Genomic DNA, 21,966 nt, shown 5'->3' on the forward strand with positions numbered 1-21,966 from the left:
GACGTTATTTCAATGATTACGAAAATAAGTTAAATTCGCAAAGCATTTTGCAGTAAGAGCCGACTTATCACGAGTAATATACACAATGAACAAGCACCAAGACGGAACAATCAGACTGGAATACCAAGATGGTTCAAGAATAGTTCAAATGGCTCTGAGCGCTATGGGACTTAACATCTGTGGTCATCAGTCCCCTAGAACTTAGAACTACTTAAACCTAACTAACCTAAGGACAGCACACAACACCCAGCCATCACGAGGCAGAGAAAATCCCTGACCCCGCCGAAAATCGAACCCGGGAATACCAAGAAGGAAGTGCTTGTATTAAGATAGGTGTACAGCAGGAGTGTAGTCTTTCGCCCCTACTGTTCAATCTACACATTGAAACAGCAATAAGGGAAATAACAGAAACGATCAAGAGTGGGATTAAAAAACAGTGCGAAAGGATGTCAGTGATAAGACTCGCTGACGGCATTTCTATCTTCAGTGAAAGTGAAGAAGAACTGCAGGAATTTCTGAATTTAATGTACAGTCTAATGAGCACAGAATATGGATTGAGAGTAAGTGGGAGAAAGTAATGAGAAGTAGCAGAAATGAACACAGCGAGAACCCTAACATTGAGAACTGGGGATCACGAAGTAGGTGAAGTAATTCATCTACCTAGGCACCAAAATAACCTATGATGGATAGAGCAAGTAGGATATAAAAAGAAGACCGGCACCGGTAAAGGACATTCCTGACCAAAATAAGTCTATTGGTATCAAAGACAGGTCTTAATTTGAAGACAATATTTCTGAGACTGTATGTTTGGAGCACAGCACTGTGTGACAGTGAGACATGGACTGTGGGAAAACGGCCACAGAAAAGAATCGAAACCTTTAAGATGTGGTGCTACAGAAGAACGTTGAAAATTAAATGGTCTAACAAGGTAAGGAATGAAGAGCTTCTCTGCAGAGTCGGCCAGGAAACGAACATATGGAAATACTGACAAGAAGAAGGGACAGGATAATAGGACATCTGTTAAAACGTCAGGAAATACACTGAATCGCCAATGAAACTGGTATAGGCATGGGTATCCAAATACAGAGATACACATATAGACAGAATACGCCGCTGCAGTCGGCAGCGCCTACATAAGACCGTCGCAGGTCAGCAAGATTTAAGTGAGTTTGAACGTCGTGTTATAGTCGGCGCACGAGCGATGGGACACAGCATCTCCGAGGTAGCGAAGAAGTGGTGTCTTTCCATAAGACCATTTGACTAGTCTACCCTGAATATCAGGAATCCGGTAAAACTTCAAATCCTCGACATCGCTGCGACCGAAAAAAGATCCTGCAAGAACGGGACAACCGACGACTGAACAGAAACGGTCAGCGTGACTGAAGTGCAACCCTTCCGCAAATTGCTGCAGATTTAAGTGTTGGGCCCTCAACAAGTGTCAAAGTACGAGCCATTCAACGAAACTTCATCGATATGGGTTTTCAGAGCCGATGGCCCACCCATGTACCTATGATGACTGAACGACACTAGGATTTACCCCATGCCTGGACCCGTCGACACTGAAAAAATGGTTCAAGTGGCTCTGAGCGCTATGGGACTTAACTTCTGAGGCCATCAGTCCCATATAACTTAAAACTACTTAAACATAACTGACCTAAGGACGTCACACACATCCATGCCAGAGGCAGGATTCGAACCTGCGACCGTAGCGGTCGCGCGGTTCCAGAGTGTAGCGCCAAGAACCTCTCGACCACCCCGGCCGGCCCATCAACACTGACATTGGACTGTTGATGACTGGAAACGTGGTGCCCAGTCAGACGAGTCTCGTTTCATATTGAGGATGGACGTGTACGCGTATGGAGACAATCTCATGAATCCATGAAACCTGCATGTCACCAGAGGACTGTTCAAGTTGTTGTAGGCACTGTAATGGTGTGGGGCGTCTGCAGTTGGAGTGATATGGGGTCCCTGATACTTCTAGATACGACTCTGACAGGTTAAACGTACGTAAGCATCCTGACTGATCACCTGCATCCACTTATGTCCATTGTGCATTCCGACGGACTTGGGCAATTCCAGCAGAACAACGCGACACCCTACACGTCCAGAATTGCTACAGAGTTGCTCCAGGAACACTCTTCTGAGTTTAGACACTTCCGCTGGCCACCAAACTCCCCAGAGATGAACATTATTGAGCGTATCTGGGATGTTTTGCAACGTGCTGCTCAGAAGAGATTTCCACCCCCTCGTACTCTTACGGATTTATGGACAGCCCTGTAGGATTCATGGTGTCAGTTCACTCGAGCACTACTTCAGATATTAGTCTAGTCCATGCAACGCCACGCTGCGTCAGTTCTGCTTGCTCGTTGGGGCCCTACACGATATTAGACAGGTGTTCCAGTTTCTTTGGCTCATCAGTGTAGCTTCCATGTTAGTAGAGGGAGCTGTAGAGGGTAAAAACTGTAGGGGAAGTCAGAGATTGGAACACATTCAACAAATAATTGAGGACGTATGTTGCAATTGCTGCTCTAAGATGATAAGATTGGCATAGGAAAGGAGTTCGTGGCTGGCCACATCGAAGCAGTCGGAAAACTGATGACTGAAAAAAAAAATGCACTATGACGTTTCACACCCTCTGGTGTGGACGTGTACACTAATTCGGTTGGGAAGGGTTTATTAAAGCCGTTGTAACCTCTCCTAAGCCAAGATGTCCCACAACTCTTTTAGCAGGTTCTTAATATCATGGATATTGATAATGTGACTGAGTTATGGTCCGATCTGGTCCCATAGATGTTCTATTGGGGGACTCAATGGAAACTTCATCTGGGAACTTACTGACCACATGAATACCTCAACATCACGCAGACATTTCATAGACATGCGCGCCAGATGTGGACGACCATTGTCCTATTGAATAGTGGCACCATGATACTATCGCATGAGAGGTAAGAAACACATGAGGATACACGATGCTGGATGTCTATTGTACTGTCATAAATCTCGGAATCACGGCCATCAGTGATCTGAAGTCATACGTGATGATTTACAACTTGATGCCAGGAGAAATATTCCTGTGCCTCCTCAAAAAGTTTGGAGCCGGCCACCTCTCCTCAGGTCACCGCCGTACTCGTCTGTGCTCAGAGGTCATACTTGGATCATTCCAGCAACTGGCAGAGAGAGAGTTCACACCACTCTACACCAGTGTCACCAGGACAGAATGTGGCCCCCTGGTTCTGAGACGAGTGAAAGCCTTGACCCAGATACAGCGAAGTTTTTGTGGAAAGCTAGGCTATACTTTCTTACACTTGCACCATACGATTGAGAATTGTAGGGTCCCCTATATGTGTCAGGTATGTGCGACACATCAGAGGCTGCTACGCAGGTAAATGACTGTGTGCGGGGAGCACAAAAGAACATTTTTTGCTAGGCAATCCTTCTTTCAGTCCAGATTGTGACAGTTGTAGCAGAACGAGAAGTATGTCCAAGGCCAAAAGAAATGCCCCACACGGACTAGGGTATTAAAATCCGAATGGTTAACCGCCAAACATCCATCAAAATGTACCAAGAGTGTGAAGTACCTATAAAAATCTCTAAGGATCACACATTTTTTCAGAAACATGGTTAAATTCCAAAACTGACCACAGTGAGATTTTTATGGAAATTTCTGTGTATACTGAACGCATCGATTAATGGGAAATGGAGGTGGTGTATTTGTCACAGCAGACAAGAAACTCAAATATACCAAGAAAAAAAATTGAAGTTTTATGCGTGATAATTTGTGGCAGACTCAACATCAGGGATGAGCATAAACTTATAACTGGATGTAATCTCATTTCGCTATTATGTATGTTGTTCAGTCACACGCTAATCGTTGGAGTGGAATGTAAACATCGATCAATGAACTGGGGTAGTTACAGTTTTGTTAGCGGTAGGAATCAGAAGAGGTCCTTCGAAACAACAGTAAATGTCTTCTCTGAAAACTGCTTAGAATAGATTTTCGGAACCCCAGTATCTATGGAAATGTATTGGATCTATGAGCAACAAATAGACCTAACCTCTTCGAGGATGGCCGTATTCGAACTGGTATCAATAACTAACAGGCAGTTGTAGCAACAATGATAACCTATGTACAATGAGTAGCTACAACAAGTAGAGTGATTTATAAGTTCAGTAAACTAGATAAATAAGCAGTAATGTCATATCTTATCCAGGAATTTGAAACTTTTTGCTCAGGACAGTAGCATGTAGAGGAACTCTGGCTCAAGATTAAAAACAGTAGGTCACCACACGCTGGACAGATGGGATACAGTCATTGCAAAGACACTGCCATACACCGTCAGGTGGCATGCGGATATGGATGTAGATGTAGAAAAAGAGACTACGGTGTAACAGGTGTAAAACAAAGCATATGGCTATATATAGCGAAAAGCTGAATGGAACGAGTGTGGATGTCAAGAGGGGAATGCGTGTAACCTTTGAAGCCTAATGTAGCAGAGCGTTATAAAAAGATTTTTCACAAAACCAGAATAAATTCTGGTCATACTTAAAGGCCGTTTGTGGCGCCAAAGATAATCTCCAGAAAATCATATGAATGTGATCTGAAATTGTGGATAGTAAAACAAAACCATATATGCTTAATTCGTTTTTTTAAATGATCCTTTAGAAGGGAAAACTCAGAAGCATTGTCTAAATTTAACTGTTGCACCACTGCAAAGGTGATTGTAATAGATATTAGTGTCCGTTGCTGAACGTCCGCCGCCGGTAGCTGAGTGGTCAGCGCGAAAGAATGTCAATCCTAAGGGCCCGCGTTCGATTCCCGGCTGGGTCGTAGACTTACTCCGCTCAGGGACCGGGTGTTGCGTTGTCGTAATCATCACCATTTCATCCCCATCGACGCGCAAGTCGCCGAAGTGGCGTCAAATCGAAAGACTTGCACCCGGCGAACGGTCTACACGACGGAAGGCCCTAGTCACACGACATTTACATTTAGTTACTGAACAAAGCTCTAGGGCCTAGTGGATTATATACTTTATTCTGAATTACTCCCTCTCTTAACCATACCACGCAGTAGATTTAAGAAAGTACTGATAGCGCCCATATACTAGAAGGACATCAGAACTGATTCGCCATTCAGTATCCTTAACACACATTTGTACTAGAATCACAGAACATAATGTGAGTTCAAATGTAAGTAGGTATTTCGAACAGAACGTGCTCCTCCATTCCAGCTGGACTGGATCTCGAAACTATCGATGTTGTGAAAAGTAAGTTGAGCTTTTCTCTCATGGTGTCGTGAAATCCACGGATCAAAGCAGTCGGGTAGATTGCAGTGTTTTTTGACTTCCGGAAGTACCAAACAGCTGCATATTTGAGATTGGACCCAGGCTTTCTGAGAGGAGTGCTGGGAATGCAGGAGGACGGCGTAGGTTACATCAAATCAGAAAGAGTTTCAACAGTTCTTAACAAAACTATATTTATTAAATATGGAGAAATACTCAGCTTAAATGGTGCTTCTTCTTGTCAAACGACCAGGACAGTTAGACGTTTCAAATACAAGTTCTCTAAAATATTGAAGTCTTGTCTCTGTGCCTCTAAGTGATGCCTACGTAGATTCCAGAGCTAGCCTACGATGCCTAAGGAGCCTGAGTCCTGGAGACGACGGAAGAACAACTTGTAGACTCCGACGGTAACTCGAGAGGGTACACCATTCGTCGTAGTGCTCCGGTATTTAACGAGGCATCGACCACACAAGTGTTGCCCATTGGTTGGCAGCTGCGGTCCCTGATAGTTCGTACTGCCAATCCTTACAGATTGTGGTCCGATATTCTCTGAAGTTGTGAGTACCGTCACCACGAGGAGGACACATTGTGGTTTCTTGGATGCGAGTCATGGACAGATGTACAAGTTACTTCAGGTGGGCTCGGCCGAAGTGTGTTGAGACCGCTTCTGCTTATGCTGTGTATTAAAAAACCTTGCACACAGTATTAACAGTAAGCGTAAACTCCAGTAGCTGACCGTTGCGTTTCATGATGCTAGGGAAATGCTATCAGTCTTCAAAGGAGATTGTACACAAAACATTCTTGCGAGCAACCATAGTATATGTATTATTGAAGTGTGTGTGACCCACACCGGGCAGGACCAACAGGGCAGAACTAATGGTCACAAGTTTGTTTGACCCATAACAGACTGTCGAAGAGATGCAGAAAATGATGAAATAGCGAATTCTTGCATGAAGCCTACTCACAAAAGTTCTAGAAGTAGCTTTAAGAGATAAATCTAGAAATATACTAAGGTCCCTATGTATTACTCCTATAGAAATCGCGTAGATAAGACTAGTTACAGCACACATAGAGGCGTTTAAGCAAATATTCTTCCCACTCTCCATAGGTGAATGTAACAGAAGAAAGCCCCTATAACTTTTACATCGGGGGGTACCCTCAGCCATGCACTTTACAGTGTATAGAATTATAAGTGCAGCCTGACATGAAAGTGAAGTAAGTAGAGGTAAGATGAGATTTTCTGCTATTATAGGGTGCTGAAGGTTAGATGGAGAGACAGGGTAATTAATAGTGAGAAATTAAATTGAACTATAATGAAATTTTTGACACTACATTGGGGCTGTTTGATACGACACATCCTGAGATATTAAGTAGTAGTAAGTCTGGTTATGGAGGGAAATGTGTATGAGCAGAGGGGCATGGGCCGAGGGGACAATTGTAGAGAGAGAGAGAGAGAGAGAGAGAGAGAGACCACAAGCAGTTTAAGTGTACGTGGGTTGTAATAGTTATACATAGAGGGAGCAAACACAAGACAGAAAAGCATGTAAGGCTGTGTCGAACAAAAAAGTGAAACTAACATGACAATCTGCGTTTCTTCAGCTACAGTTTCTTAAATCTGTTCCATCAGGCCTCTAAGTTTTGACTTTTTAAGTAAATTCCTATGTTCAAAACAACAACAACACGTGACCAAATTTAGCACGTTTCAGATGTTTTCCTAGGAACACTTTAACTGTTTATCCAGCTGCAGATAGTATTGACTTTTGGGGGCTTACCACCCCACTGGTGCCTGCGAATGTCGCCATGTGTAAGCAGGACACGCCGTCACTATGCTTCACACCAGTTAGGGCGGCGCTGTTGTCTTTTTAGTTGTAAGCCGCTCGCCGCTAGCCGCGCGGTCGCCACGATTTATGTCGCCATTCTCTTCTGTCACGGGGTCAATCCTGGGGGCGTTCAGACGGTATATGTTGCGGCCGCCCCTAAGAGCAGCGGGCCGCGGCCAGGCCGGGCCCGGAGGCGGCTTAACCAACTCCCCCAGGAGAAGGGGGTTCCCCGGGGCGGGCACGTCGCGTCGCTGTGGCGAGATATGACGCGCGGCCGCCTCATGAATCATGCAGCAGCGCCGCGCTGCGGCCGGCTTAAGATTTAAGCCGTCGGCCTAGCCGCCCGCCCCACGCTGGCCGGCAGGTTGCTCAAACACTTGCTTAGCGCCCGGACGCCTCCATGCAGACGTGACGTCGCTGCACCGGCTGCTATTCTGCGACCAGGCCACTACCTGCTCCCTCTGACAGACTATCCAAGTCTGGCATTTCAGCTAACCTCGGTTCTCTTTCTGCCTTTCTCAGTTTTTCTCACTGCAGGTAATTATGTTGTACAACAAATAGACCAAATTAGGAAAGACTATGAATTCAAACAGTCCCTCCACATCCATGTCAACCATTTATATCATGGTGTAACCAGTGGCTCCTCAAAATTAACCCCTGCAAAAAGGACCACGCTTAATATCCACTCCATCAGTTTTACCTTACCATTTAGTTGTCCTAGCAAACTAGCACAGTACAATACCTCACAATAAGTCTTGATTATCGACTAACATAGAAAATTTTTATAATTTTAGAAGTCAAGATCGCTTGATGTGAAATAGTTTACTTCACAAGCAGTTTCGACAGTAACTAGATGTCATCCTCAGATTCTTAGATCTTGAATGTGCGTATAGAGCAACTTAAATGTAGTACTCAGCACTTGCCCAGTACTATTGTTAGTTCGCATTTTATAACTGTTATCGTACATTATGTGCCTATGTTTTATATAAAGATGTGCTCATTTCTCAGCAGCGTTAACATGCTTCGATTTACTGGCTGTAAATTACATAACGTAATAATCACACTTGCTCTAGGTATGAGATACCACCAGCTGCAAGTGATACCTAGAGATAGTAATCATAGATATCTGTAATCTATTTGATCCTACGCCTCATTATGTACCTATTTTGTGCTGTGAGGCGTGACAGTGTTCATTGTCCAGTCAGAACTACATTCCTGTCTATAGTTTTGTTATGTAAAATGGGGTCTACTTAAATAGTTCGTTAGTGCAATCTAAGAAATAGTCCTGTACACATCGTGGCCTTAGTGGAGTCGCGCGGCCTGCCAACCAAACTTGAAACCATTTCACATGGGCTGTACATCGCATCGGCTCAGTCTTACTGAGCTGCCGTCGGCGTATCATCTTTATTGATATACCTCTTTTCTCTTGTTATCCTTAGTGGTGCTATGGGTATTTTAGTTAGCAAGTTCTATAAAGCTGATAAACCACTGTGGAGCTGTATTATTGTAACTGGAGGTAGTTCTCCGTATGTCCATAAAACTAATGTGTAATCATATAATTGTTATTAGTCACAGTTGTTGTACGATCATGCAGATTACTACATTAACGTTATTCTGTCCGCAAATCTGATGACAGTGGGTTACTGTCGAAACAGATCATGAAATAAACTGTTTCACATGAAGTAATCATTGCTTCTAATACTGTTTTATAAATTACAAGACTAGATCGCCCTAACGATGTGTAAATCACCACACCTACAATTCATGAACCAGGCAGTCCCCAATAGACTAAACCAGCTGAACACGTGGCTTGCACCCTTCCACCATCCCCCACACTGATCCGACCATCCCATCTTCTCCGACGAAAATATATCATTGATTTTCGCTCATCCAAATTTCTATTAAGATTTTACGCACCTTAGAACGCCACGCAATCTTCTCCCCCCTCCCCAAGGCTTTTGTATCTGCTTACCGTCGTCTGTTCGTGGTCTTGCGGTAGCGCTCTCGCTTCCCGCGCACGGAGTGCCGGGTTCGATTCCTGGCGGGGTCAGGGATTTTCCTTCCCTCGAGATGACTGGGTGTTGTGTCGTCTTTGTGGTGTCACCGCCAGACACCACACTTGCTAGGTGGTAGCCTTTAAATCGGCCGCGGTCCGTTAGTATACATCGGACCCGCGTGTCGCCACTGTCAGTGATTGCAGACCGAGCGCCACCACACGGCAGGTCTAGAGAGACGTCCTGGCACTCTCCCCAGTTGTACAGCCGACTTTGCTAGCGATGCTACACTGACAAATTACGCTCTCATTTGGCGAGACGATAGTTAGCATAGCCTTCAGCTACGTCATTTGCTACGACCTAGCAAGGCGCCCTATTCAATTGATATTTATTATGTGAAGCATGTAACGTCAAGAGCGATGTACACCACTTATGGATTAAAGTTAAGTATTACATGAACTACGTACTTTAGTTGCTAGTATTAATTCCCTTAACTGTTCCAGACCTCGCGCCAGCCTGCGTGATCTTAAGCGCGTGCCTTTCGGCTTCCTCTCATAGTGACCTGGCTGTCTTGCCAAGTCACAACAGTCTTCATCATCATCATTCATCCCCATTACGGTCGGAGGAAGGCAATGGCTAACCACCTCCACAAGGACCTTGCCTAGTCGGCGGTGCGAGTCTCCCGCATCGTCCCCTACGCTCCTCAAAGTATGAGACCTCATCATCATCATCATACTTCTCTCCAAGAAACCTCTATCATAAAGTTGCTCATGTTTCTCTTCCATGTTGATCACCTACGAGTACCCTATAATACCTGTAAAACTAACCATCCTAAAAAATCTCCCCTCCCCCCTCCCACTCCCTGTCAGGTCCTAGTACTCAGCTGCGTCCATATCAGCATATTCCTCCTAACCCCCCCCCCCCCCCCAACCACCACCACCACCACCACAACACCACGATTACACCACAGAGCCTAAACACCCCGCCTACACCACAGCTTCTCCCAACGAAATGTTCAATTCCTTCCCTTACCCGACCATGAAATTCGACCAAATATATAAAACTGTCATACGAAAACATAGCTCGCCTTCGTCCCTTTGTCAAGACTTAAATCCTCAGCACTTCTCTTCATCCACATGCCAAAGCTTTGATCGGTACCTCTGCTTGACACCCTCACAAACCCCACTACTGAACATGGACCCGCATAAATTCGTTACTACACACCACCTGTAAACCAGACAATCCAGTGATATCCCCTGGCAGGTTACATAAATTCATCCGTTCTTTCTATTCTATGCAACTGTTTTAAATGATCAACATATCAGCTTTTCAATCAACTGCGCTTTATTTTTGTGAATACATTTGATATTTTAACGGCATTTAAAATATTTCACTGTACTGAAACTTTCAAAGTAGTTTGGTTGAAGAGCGGTGATTTGTAATGCTAGAAGCCCACCCTCCACCAGTATTTGCTGAGTTTGGTTATTTTTCTGTTTATTTCTTGCCTATTTTTGAAGAGAGTACATGGATTGCTAACTGAGGCAGACGGATACACATTTTCTTGTTACACACGAGTTGGCCCAGGTGTTCATGCCATAGTCTGGCGTGACCGCTGGTGGCTGGTCACAGAAACCTTAGATAAGGTACATGGTTCTCAGGTCACTGCTGTTTGTGGTACTAGGATGCTGTAAACCCCTGCTTCGTGCGTTGTTGGCAAATGCGGTTGTTTTCTTTGAAGGCAATCTGCTGATAGTACACTGCACGTCCTCAGTGTATGATTGAGCTTGACGAATGCACCTCCCTGAACACAGATCTAAGGATGAGCCACTGTAGCTCTGTTTAGACAACATGAGAGCATTCATTGCCCTTCTCTCCAGACTCTGTTATCCAATCAAATGAGAGTTGCAAACCTCCTGCATGTTTCAAATGCGTCTTGTATGATAAGAATGGAAATTTTTTTGCAGGGTTCCCCTGTGTTCACGGTTCAAAATGCGTCTTGTAAGCCAAGAATGGGAATCTCCTCCAGGGTTCACCTCTGTCCACTTAAAGAAAGCAACATTTCGGTTGTCACGTTGGCAGGAAAATTGAGTTATCCCTTCCTTATGAAATTTTTTAAAAAGTGGTGAGTTAGGTTTAGAGGACAATTTCGGACACTTGTCATCCTGCAGAGGAGGGAGAGGGACTCCTAGCGGTGCCCCCTAGTAGGACGCACGATTGCAGACGCAGATTCGGACGATCGTCCGTTGGCAATCGGTTCAATCTGGCGCACGTTTGCCGAATTTTCGGTAAATGTCGCATTTCTCTTTAGCGCCAATCACTTTCTGAGCAGTTCTTCGTGTTGCCTGCCGAATTGTTCCGTGGATCTTGCACTCGTCTATTTTGCATTTGAGAGCTGCATAAATTGGTGTAGCTTGCAGCATTTCCCAAGCAGTCTTCCACGTAAACGAGGTATCTACCCACAGAGTTAGAGGGATGTTCTTGATTAATCCTCTTATAGCCAGGATTCTTATATTATTGATAAGGGAAGTATCTTGGCTCGAGCAGAAATTCGGTGTACCAGTTGTATTTTGAATCTTTGTGTACCGCTGTGATTAGGATGTGAAAGTGTTCCATCGTGTTCCCTTTAGTCTGAACAATGTTTGACTTTAAAAATGTACATGAGGATCCTCAACAAAATGCAGGAAAAAAGTATGCAGAATCACAGTAGTTATATTTGGCGACAGCAGTATCTGGACAATTCTCAGAATCACATTCTTGAGCTACAAAATCAAATACCATACATGAATAACATTTTTAAATTCAGCACAATGTGCGTGGTTATTGTACCCAGCCCCTTGCCAGGAATATTCAAGTATAGGTTGATGCCATGGAGCAGGCAGCTGGTTATAATTAATAGAATGCTTTTTGTTGAGAAAATTCTATTTCCTACTTCAGTGGCGAAGTCACTGCAGAGAGTCCTTGTAGAGTCTTTTATTCTTCTTGCGTGTATTTTGTATTGCTAGAAGAAATGATCATGAATTCAGTGTCTTTACCCACAAATGAATCATTTACTGTTTTATCCTTGTCAGCTCTCCAAGAATTACGAAGTAGCTCGCACGTCTGGTTATTTACAATGTCATTAACCAAATTCATGAAAATCTGTTTAAATGGTCTTTTGACGTTTTTCCACTTGTGCTGACCCAAAACGTACATTTGCTAAAAGATTGTCTTCAATATCCTTTTCAGCTTCGGACCGAAAATTTTTTCCTGAAGGCAAATATATAGTTTTACGTTAGGTGTACACTAACTGAAAGTCCGACATCTATAGTATATACTATGAGTTTTATTGTGTGTAGACAGGTGCATGGGGGCTTAATTAAATATGATTGAAAATATTTTTAGTTTTTCTTAGTAGCTGTAAGTCCGATTACGCTGTGTCTTGTAATCGGTTGGCCCTGACTAGTATTATTACGCTGTCTCACTGCAAAGAACAACAACAAAGAATGAAATAAAAATTTTCATAAACACAGTTAATTAATTAAGTCCCCAGCAACTATAAAACCTACGAAACCAAAGCACAAGTATAACTGTTCTGTATGTGGGAGTGTGACTCAACGTACACATCTGGCACGGTTCTTTTCCAATAAGACAAGAATTTTTAAATACCAATTATTCTGACGTGATAAAAGAAAATTAGAAAAACTATAATTACGCAAGAAAACCAGAATTCACTCTAATACAAGAACACAAGCCAGATGCTTTGTTGACTGAACCTGTAATGACGCATTATTTCAGACACACAAATAATAAAAGAACATTGTGGTTTTTACCTTCATATATATTGACGAAATGCACTCTGATCATTACAATAACATCTGCTATCTCTCCCATCAAATAACTGGATAAAACATGGAACAAACACTCCTTACTACAACATCTCGACAAGCCTTGCCCACTAGCACATCTCAACACGAACCGTCTTCTACGAGCTCTGCCCACGCACTGACTAGTACGAGCTCTCTACAAGCACTGACTTCTACGAGCTCTCTCCTAGCACTGTGGAGGCGGCTTAACAATACTCTTTGGCGCAATCTCTGGCGCAGTGGCTCAGTGTAGCCACCTTTCATATGCCCCTCCTCCACAGGCCAGAATTTGATGGTATTTTTGCCAGCATTGGTGGTGAAAATACCACCAAATTCGTCCAGAAAAATACAGACAAAAATAAAAGATAATATTAATACCTAAATATCACATAATTAGTTAAAATTTTGGCTTTGCACTGACATTTCAATAACCTAATATATAAAATACAGTAGGCAATACAAATTCCTTTCATACATGTGGCTTTACATAATAGTTTACACAATACACAAAAAAAATCAGTTTATACAAATGTTCACATAAAATGCTTTCAATGATTAGTTTACACAAAAAAAATACACCAACAGGTGACATCTTTTCAGTAGAAGCAATTCATCAGTGGCACCCAGTAAAGTTTAGCAGGTACACCCAGCAACAAGTCACATTAGTTCAGTAGAAGCAATCCATCAGTTGCACCCAGCAATGTTGAGTAGGTACAGACACCAACAAGTGACATCATTTAAGTAGAAACAGTTCATCAGTTGCACCCAGCAATGTTGAGCAGGTGCAGACACCAACAAGTGACATCATTTCAGTAGAAGCAGTCCATCAGTTGCACCCAGCAAAGTTGAGCAGGTGCAGAAACCAACAAGTGACATCATTTCAGTAGAAGCAGTTCATCAGTTGCACCCAGCAATGTTGAGTAGGTGCAGACACCGGCAAGTGACATCATTTCCATAGAAGTAGCTTCATCTGTGCACCCGGTAACGTTGAGCAGGTGCAGACACCAACAAGTGACATCATTTCAGCAGAAGCAGTCCATCAGTTGCACCCAGCAATGTTGAGCAGGTGCAGACACCGGCAAGTGACATCATTTCCATAGAAGTAGCTACATCTGTGCACCAAGTAAAGTTGAAGAGGTACACACAGCAACAAGTAACATTATTTCAGTAGAAGCAGTCCATCAGTTGCACCCAGCAATGTTGAGCAGGTGCAGACACCAACAAGTGACATCATTTCAGCAGAAACAGTCCATCAGTTGCACCCAGCAATGTTGAGAGCAGGTGCAGACACCAACAAGTGACATCATTTCAGTAGAAGTAGTCCATCAGTTGCACCCAGCAATGTTGAGTAGGTGCAGACAGCAAGAAGTGACTTCATTTCCATACAAGTAGTCCATCAGTTGCACCTAGCAATGTTAAGCAGGTGCATACAGCAACAAGTCACATTAGTTCAGTAGAAGCAATCCATCAGAGGCACCCAGCAATGTTGAGTAGGTGCAGACAGCAAGAAGTGACTTCATTTCCATACAAGTAGTCCATCAGTTGCACCTAGCAATGTTAAGCAGGTGCACACAGCAACAAGTCACATTAGTTCAGTAGAAGCAATCCATCAGAGGCACCCAGCAATGTTGAGTAGGTGCAGACAGCAACAAGTGACTTCATTTCAGTAGAAACAGTTCATCAGTTGCACCCAGCAATGTTGAGCAGGTGCAGACACCAACAAGTGATATCATTTCAGTAGAAGCAGTCCATCAGTTGCACCCAGCAATGTTGAGTAGGTGCAGACAGCAACAAGTGACTTCATTTCAGCAGAAACAGTCCATCAGTTGCACCCAGCAATGTTGAGCAGGTGCAGACACCAACAAGTGACATCATTTCCATAGAAGTAGCTTCATCTGTGCACCCAGTAACGTTGAGCAGGTGCACACAGCAACAAGTGACATTATTTCCATACAAGTAGTCCATCAGTTGCACCTAGCAATGATGAGCAGGTCCAGAGAGCAGTCCATGATATTCACTATCACCAATCACACAGTTCAAGCATGAACAATAGTTTGAATACACATACTAATCACACTGCAGAAATTAAACATGTCCTAGTGACACCAAAGAAAAAGTACAAGTAACAGTCCATAATATTCACTATCACTGATCACACAGTTCATCAGCAGAAATTAATCATCCTAAGTGTCACACATTACGTTGAAAAAAAAGTGCAGGTAACAGTTCATAATATTTACCATCACTAATCAGACAGTTCAGGCATGAACAATAGTTTGAATACACATACAAATGCTTTTACAATGCTCTTACACTAAACATACAAATTCTAATAAACACACAAATGATATCAGATAATTGTCGTAGTAACTATTACAAATACACAAATATCAGTAAACCTATAATATTTATGGGTGTCAGTGCAAGCCACAACAAACAAATAAAATAATATTCAGGAGATAGGTGGGTAGGATTAGGAAAGGAAAACACACAAAACACACTCATTCATCTTTCATCCACATTAAATACTACTGTGTAATTGAATAGTGTTAACTGTGTAAATGTAATTCTGTCAAAATCTGATGTTCATCATGTGTATCAAGTAATAGTGGTAGCAATATATAACAGTCAATAATAGTTAAGTCAACGTCATAGTCATCATGTCAAGACCAATGTTTGCCAAGCCAGATCAAATGTACTGTTGTTGAACAACTGTCAGTGAGCCAAGATATGCAAATACTTCCTCTCTTCAAAAAAAAAGTAAACACTGCTTAGTGATTTAACAAAGTGTGTGTATAGACTATCTTCCTTCTACTTTAGTGTTCTAGTCTGCCATCTTCATCCTCCTTGTTCCATTAGACCAACAAAAAAAAATATGCATCTCACTTACTTTACCTCTTATCCACCAAAACTCCAATAATCATCAACTTCACATAATCTCAATAATACCTCTTCAATGCGTCTATACGTATAAACCTTATTACCAATATCATTTCACTTCCATAACAACTCTTTCCTCTAGTCAGTCTCCTCGAACAAGTACAGATAAAATCCTAGTGCAAACTTCAGTTCATCCCATACAATCTGAAGACACATTGCCAACACACAACCTCTGTGTAATCCATCTGACCCAAATCTTCTGCTCATTATGAATTATAAACAAAGAAATGCATACATGACCTCTAACAGACTTAGTTCGAATACTCTCAGTAATTAAGTACGATTACGGAGTGTGAATAATCATAATGTTTCACAGTGTGTACACCACTTCAAGAATTATGGCAAACAGAAGCAAACATGTGGAGTATTTCTTGTGTCAAGTGTCACTTCCTATTTCAATTGCTCACGAAGAATGCAGTGTAATAACTGTCAATGGTCTAAACCTAGTAATGGTATGTCATGTCGTTAGCTTCCTTCCTATTAGCATAAATTTATACAGCTTCCATAAAACCTCCAGCTCATGTGACTTCAACGAAGTTCTTTGTACTAATGTTGTTCGTCGAATTATAGCAGTTCATTTTCCTATCTTAAAAATATAAGGCACTGAGCGTAAGCAAAACAAGCAATAGCGAGTAAATATACCAGTAGAGAACAGAATGCCAAAAAGTGGATGCAGCACAAATCCTACAACGAGGCTCTGCCAAGCGAACAATCTATAATTAATACAATAGTGTGACCTAAACTCTATGTTTAAACACAGTATATCAGCATTTCTATATACCAAACTAAAGAGTAGTTGTGACAACAAACAGAAATGTATAAATATGCAATCCATAATCAAAGCAGTAAACATATTTCTTACGTAATAAACAGGTCATTAGCATCATATCAGCATAAGCAAATAAATGTTCATATGTAATCTTAATAAGTAAATATGAAGGCGCAAGCAGATAAATCACAAAGTACAACTTACATACCTAACCACATCAGCACAATTAATCAGGTGACAATTATAATTTAAATAAATAAGCACAGCAGGCACATAATTAAAAAATATGACATCAGTGAAAAAGCATAGCAGCCAAGCGATGCATAATATACACAAGTTACAACCCAGTTCATTAATAATCATTGTCAAAATCAGTTAACGTACGCAAGCACGTCGCTTCACAAGTAAATTCATAGAACATGAAATTAGCACAAAGTATGAATCACGTAATCGCGAGCAGCAATTTACGTCTAAAGTACGTACCTAAGTGGAAATATGTTACCTGAAAAATAAACTCAATTAATAGTTACCCTTTTTAGATAGTTACCCTTTTTTGTTTATTAGTTTCTTCTTCGAAATGACATTCTTCCTGAAAATTTCTCGATAGCAAGTCCTCTTAACGTCGGAGATACACAGAATTTACCTGAAGTTCTTAAATATTTTATAGAACCGTGTCCTGAAAAATACTGAATGTTAATAACATAATTCATCAAGTCACTATAGCTTTATACTGAATTTAGTCGGAGAAATTAAACTGTGTATTTGTTTACGGCTGTCAGTGCATTCGCACTGAGCGCTCGATCAGCTGTAGGCGCGTGACGTAGGAAGCAATTTTTCGCGGTCAACGACTGCTTTGTGCGGCGCGCAGACTTCACTGTTGCTTTGAGCATGTGCCGCCGCCAAAACATAGCGCGGTATCCTTGTACTCTCCGCATGTTTACATCTAGCTGTGAGTTTCTCACAAGTATGTCATTCTACTAAAATTTTTCAAAAGTATATCATTCCACAAAAATTTTTTCGTTAGATATATGATGTATTCCTTTAGAGCGTCGAGATTTAAGAGTTTCTACTTCGACAGTGTTATCATGAATAATTTTACGAATTCTATATGGACCGTTATAAAGCAGAAAAAATTTGCGACACAAGCCTTTTCCTTTGTGAGACAAACGGTGAGACTTAATTAACACTTTTTGACCAACTGACAAGATTTTTGAACGACCAGGACGCTTAGCTGATTTCTCTCTTCTAGCAGCCGCAGATGCAATATTTTGCAGAGCCAGGTTGACAACTTCAGAATGCCGCAGTTTCCGTGAAGGCGGAAAAGGAACGATTTCAGAAATGCGATTTGTCGGTGCTTTGGTTTTTAATGTCAGTAAAGGCGGTAAAGAAGTTGAATCATTAGGGAGTTCGTTCAGAATGTTTTGAAAAATATGAATATACTGATCCCACGTTCTGTGATTCTGATGACAATAAAGTCGACACAATTTATTGATTTCCTTCATCCATCTCTCTGAAGCGTTAGATTGAGGGTGAAAAAGTGAAATGAAAATTGGTTTAATTTTACGACGCTGTAGAGTACGAAGCCAAATTTTAGAACGAAACTGTGATCCATTATCTGATATAACCTTTTCAACATGACCAACTTCTTTAAGAAAATGTTTGATGAAAGCATTAGATACTGAACGAGCTGTTGCTTTGCGTAAAGGTGTAAAACACACATATTTTGACGTCAGTTCCACTGCTACGAAAATGTACGCAAAACCATTAGTAGATCGAACCACTGGACCGAACAAATCGACTGTAGCCATCTCCTTTAATTTCGCTGGAATGATAGGAAACAACGGTGCTCTGTGAGAAACTGTTGGCGGCTTAGCCTTTTGACATAATTTGCATTTGGCCAGAGCAGATCGAATACGTTTTTCCATATTACTGAAATAACAATTTTCTCGTAATTTATGAAAACATTTTCTGGGACCAAAGTGTGCATAACTGAAATGCGTATACCAAATCAGCTTATTAACCCACTCATCAGGAATACAAACTAACCAAACAGAGTTGTCGACCGATTTTCGTTTAAAAAGAATGTCATTGCGAACTAAATAATGCTGTCTAATCGCTACGCTTTCCTTTCTCCTCCACTTCTCCTTGATGTCCTTCCAGATTGGATCCTTATTTTGCTCCTTAGCGATGTCCTGGAGCGAAGACGAAATAAAGTTCTCAAACGCAACACCTTGAATATACATCAAACAATAATTGTTTTCTATGCCGTCCTCTTCAGCACTTTGTTTCAAACCCATCGGTGCACGTGATAAAGCATCAGCAACAATATTTGAAGAACCCTGTATGTAAACAATACTAAAATCAAATTCCTGTAGGTACAACGCCCATCGCGACAATCTGCCATGAGTTAATTTCGTCGACATAAGAAATTCCAGAGCTCGATGATCGGTGTAAACCTTAGTATGTCTGCCAACAGAAATGTGCGAAATTTTGTGAAAGCCCATACAACAGCTAAAGCTTCAAGTTCCGTAATCGAATAATTCTTTCCTGATTTAGAGAGAACACGACTTCCAAATGCAATAGTCTTCTGTACTACAACACTGTTTTCTTCTATCTCTTGAAATAAATGTGCACCTAGGCCCTTGTATGATGAGTCCGTCGCCAAACAAAAATCTTTAGATAGATCCGGATGTGAAAGAAGTGGAGCAGCAACTAAAGCATCACGAAGCTGTTCAAATTCTGACTGAGCTTCCTCATCCCAGCACCAATTAGATTTCTTTCCAGATAGTTCACATAAACGAGGTGTGGCCAAATCGTCCAATTTAACAAAGCGTCGAAGAAAGTTACAAACACCAAGGAAACTACGAACATCACGTTTTGTAGCAGGAACAGCATAATTACGAATAGCGTCTAATTTTTCTGGATCAGGAAGAATACCTTCTGTAGAAATAATGTGACCGAGAAATTTCACCTGAGAACGACCAAATTCAGATTTTTCTAAGTTCACTGTAATGCCAACTCTTGCAAAGATACGTAACAATGAATCCAAAATTTTGTTGTGCTCACTCCAAGAATGTTTAGCAATAAGAATATCGTCAACATATGAAGTAATGTTGTCACGAAGATAAACAGGTAAGATTTCGTTTAAGCTACGAATGAATGCTGCTGAAGATACAGTAAGCCCAAACGGTAATTTCCGAAACTGGTAACAGTTACCAAAGGCTAAAAAGGCCGTGTATTTTCTACAATCAGGGTGGAGTTCTATTTGCCAAAAACTTGCGCGCATATCAATCGTGGATAAAACTTTAATTCCATGGAAATGTTGAAGAAGTTCATCTAAATTTTGTGGGCAGTCAGTTTCAGGAATGATGATATTATTTATCTGTCTGGAATCCAGAACCAAACGAATTGACCCATCCTTTTTAAGAACAACGTGTAATGGGCTGGTATAAGGACTGACTGCAGGCTCAATAACGCCCTGATCTAACATGTGCTGAAGTTCATTCTTAACCTTGTCTCTGTAAGCCAAAGGAATAGCGTACGTTTTCCCGCGAAATGGTGTGTGTTCTTTTACTTTAAATAAATATTGTAAGCCTTGTATAGTTCCTGTGTGATGACTAAACACTGTAGCATGTGAAGTCAAAATGTGGTGCAGCTCTTCTCTTGCAACGTCATCTGGCACTTCAGCTTTCTTAACCTTTTCATTAATTAATTCTTCGCTATTAATTATATCATCCATCGCGTCTCTGTATCTATTGTCATTGTCATGAATGAACACATTGTCGTCATAATGCCCAACGAAAACATCAGAAGTAAGAAACCTTAAACATTTTGTATCTGACTCAGATCTTGTTAAACACTCGAAAAATTTCAAACATTTCGGCATTCCAGCAACAGTCAAATTCACACTTCCTTCTTTAAAGTTCAAAATTGCCTTATGTGCGTTAAGAAACTCCATACCTAATATAATTTGTACATTGAGTAATGGAACAATAATAAAATTAGCAGAAAATTCGTATCCTTGACAAATGAAATTTAAGTTGGTCTGTTGTTTGACTTCCACACTTTTTCCAGAAATAGCACCTCGAATTGTAGTTTTAGAAATAGATAACACAGGACAGGCAATAGTTCTTTCACATATACGAAAAACTGATTCACTAATGACATTCAATGGGCTCCCAGAATCTAAAACTGCAGTGAACTTATTCTTACCCACACATACTTCAATAACAGGGTGTAAAAATGCGTCTACATCATTTTCCTTTTCGTCTAGCAAAATATCTCTCATGTCTTCCAGACGTACGTAGTGTAAAGTCGTAGTGTCATTACTTTCTGAACCGTCTATATTGCTGCCAGAAGCCGAAGCTGCAAGTCATTGTCGATTGTTTGCGTCACGTCTTTGAGTATTCGCGTCATTTCGCGGATCAATTTCTACTATTTGCACTTGTCTCTCTGAATTTCTGTCACGTGGAGGATGCCAATTAGGTCCCTCCTGTCTGTTAGATGCAAATTCTTGGTTGTGTCTGTTATTAAAATTTCTATTTTCCTGTCTGTCTGCATAACTACTTCTTGTATAATTTCGACTGTCACTTCTGAAATTATTGTTGTATCTACTACCCTGGTAATTTCTGTAGTAAGAATTTCTATTACTGTATGAATAATTTCTGTCCTGATGATACCGATTGCTGTTTCCGTATGATTGATCATTCCGGTACGAATTACCGCTATTGTCTGTGTAATTTCTGTTAGAACGTCTGTTATTATCATAAGGCTGGTATCTATTGTCCTGTCTGTTACGTCTGTCATTCTCAAAATTACCGCTATAACGTCCGTTCCGACCACTATCACTTTTCTCTGAAAATCTATTGTAATTACTGTTACTGAAAAAATTACAAGAGGTCCCGTCATCATTGTCATACTCAAGTTCTTGCAACAAAGTCTTAAAAGTCTCAATGTCATCTTTACATCTTCCAGCTAGAGCAATTTGTCTTATGGATTGTGGCAGCTTAGTCAAACAAATGCGGATTAATTCAGTCGGGCTGTAAGGGTTGGACAGGAACTGATTCTTTCGAATCATGTCTTCAAAGTATTCTGCCGGCGTGCGGAACTCAGACTGTTTAAAATTACGCTGCATAATCAGACTATGTTTGACTCTGTCTTGTGTGTTTTCGGACCAATATACCGACAGAAATGCATGATAAAAATCGTTTAGATTATTACAATCTCTAATGAGTGCACGCATCCGCGTCGCCGGTTCGTTTTCTAAATATCCACACATGAATTCTAATTTGTGACTTAGTGGCCAATTTGGTGGAAGTGCGT

Source organism: Schistocerca piceifrons, chromosome 2 (assembly GCF_021461385.2).
Source record: "Schistocerca piceifrons isolate TAMUIC-IGC-003096 chromosome 2, iqSchPice1.1, whole genome shotgun sequence".
In the NCBI taxonomy this organism is placed as follows: Eukaryota; Metazoa; Arthropoda; class Insecta; order Orthoptera; family Acrididae; genus Schistocerca; species Schistocerca piceifrons.